The sequence below is a fragment of the Phaseolus vulgaris genome, chromosome 11 (genome assembly GCF_051622355.1).
Source record: "Phaseolus vulgaris cultivar YP4 chromosome 11, ASM5162235v1, whole genome shotgun sequence".
Lineage (NCBI taxonomy): Eukaryota > Viridiplantae > Streptophyta > Magnoliopsida > Fabales > Fabaceae > Phaseolus > Phaseolus vulgaris.
In genome coordinates this window covers 37039613-37041652 of record NC_143508.1, presented here as the reverse complement: position 1 = coordinate 37041652, position 2040 = coordinate 37039613, and the positions used below count along the sequence as shown (strand labels likewise).

At 32.7% G+C, this 2040-nt stretch overlaps 1 long non-coding RNA gene across 1 annotated transcript; it reads right to left on the bottom strand.

Moving 5' to 3' along the window:
- Positions 1-377: 377 nt before the first annotated feature.
- Positions 378-1720, bottom strand: LOC137829038 (uncharacterized). The gene is made up of 3 exons (XR_011084007.2): positions 1538-1720; positions 1312-1386; positions 378-536 (listed from the first exon to the last, which is right to left on the bottom strand). It is a non-coding gene; the product is annotated as an uncharacterized LOC137829038 (long non-coding RNA).
- Between the last annotated feature and the right edge of the window lie 320 nt (positions 1721-2040).

The window sequence follows — 2040 nt, the reverse complement described above, 5'->3', positions numbered from 1 at the left end:
TAAATATAAAATTGAGAAACATGGTTTGGCAATTATGGTCAAAGTCCAAAGGCAGAAATTGTGAAATGTGAATTCTCTATTGCGGCTTGGCAATGGGAACGACCAAACAAAAGAGTTTCATATTTGTGTTCCCATTCCAATTCCAATTCTTAATTGCATATGAAAGTGCTCACAAAAACAAAAGATTATATTAATTTTTCTTATCAATAATAAAAAAATTAAATTAAAATATTTGATGCCAATTCTTATAAAAAAAAATTATCTGAACTTAATGTTTTCTGATGAACATAAATAACAAGTAACAAACAAAAATTCAGATGAAACAAAAGCAATTTCATACCGTAACTTTTAACACCCCAGAAAATAACATCTAAATATTTCAATACAAGTTCTACGTATTTCTATACAAACTTGGAGTTTTTCAAAACATTCCTAATACATATGATTAGGATTTATAGAAATACAAATATTTACATATCCATAACTCAAAATAAAACTTTGAAACCTCTAAGGCTTTCCTGCACCTGTATGGTCATCTGCTCGTGTACATAGTACAGTCATCGCAGTTTAAACACAACACAAAAAGCAAGGGTAAGCTAGTGAAAATAAAATTTTATAATATACGGAATAAATTAAAAGAGAAAATAAAATTACATGGCCAATTTCTCAATTATTCAATCTTCTTCAAATTCCAACATAAATCAATCACATAGATCTCACATGGATCTACACATCCAGAATATTCAACAAACAACGTCTTCCGGAAGACCCGTATTAAGTAAGTCCTACCAGAGACTAACACCTGATCCAAAGATTACCAGCGAATCCAACAGAAAGGATTAGGGTAAGTTCAATATAACCCAAGTCGTGCATCTCATATGTCACGGTGTGCATGAACTCCCCCATCAGCTTCTCACCACCTGATATCTTAGTCTATGTGACTTAGATCATCAGTGAAGCTCGGAGATCTCTGTTACCACATAGGCATCAATACTTAATACACAACAAACATCAGTCCATACATTATCCCAAATGTATGAATTCAATTCCATACCATTCCATCATACAATATCATTCAAAAAGTGATCCACAATATTCAAAAGTCTATTTGACATAAGAAAAGATAACACTTTAATACTAAATCATCAAAATATAATATTTTTAAATTTAAATAATATACAAACAAACAACCCAATATATAAACACACAACATCCCTACATGAAAAAATTGAATATTGGGACCACGTCCCTTCTGCATTCAGATCTTCTATCCTCGGGTGCTATTAAAAAATTAAATTTAGCTTCCCTTACCTCAATTGCTTGCTTTCCAAGCAACTTTTAGAATTTTATTTCCCACAGTCTGGATAAGCTTCAAGATTTACGGGCCTAATGCAAGTTATCCAAACATAACAAAAATTCAGTATAGAGTAGAATAAGTTGAGAGGATTAAACTTCTCAACTGACCCCACCAATATTGATGACTAAATTCTAAGGAAAAACAAAGAACAAAGGATATTTAGAGTAAAAATGAACTTACTCTGTTTAAAAATCTGATCGGGTAGAAATGTTCCTTAACTCGCCAGCTACAACGTGGTCCGATCAGATTCTAAAATAGATGAAGATTGGAAGAGAAAATTAAGAGAGAGGGAGATAAGAGAATATGGAGAGAGAGAGAGAGAAATGAAGATAAGGAAGAAAAGAAGAAGAAGAAGAAAAAAACGTGCAGGGGGGAGGGTTCTGTCTTTTTTTTAAAAAGAAAAGTATTGTTACATTATCTCCAACTACAAAAATTTTCGTCCTCGAAAATGAACTTACCAAGAAAGAGATTAGGGTATGATGCTCCTATCTTTTCTTCAATTTCCCAAGTGGAATCTCCAGAGATGAGATCCCACAATACTTTCACCATGGGAATACTCCTTCCACGAAGTTGTTTCACTTGTGAATCTAAAATTCTGATTGGCTTCACTTCAAATGACAGATTTTCTTTGACCTGGATGGAATTAAACTCTAGAATGTGGCTAGGATCAGGTACATACTTTC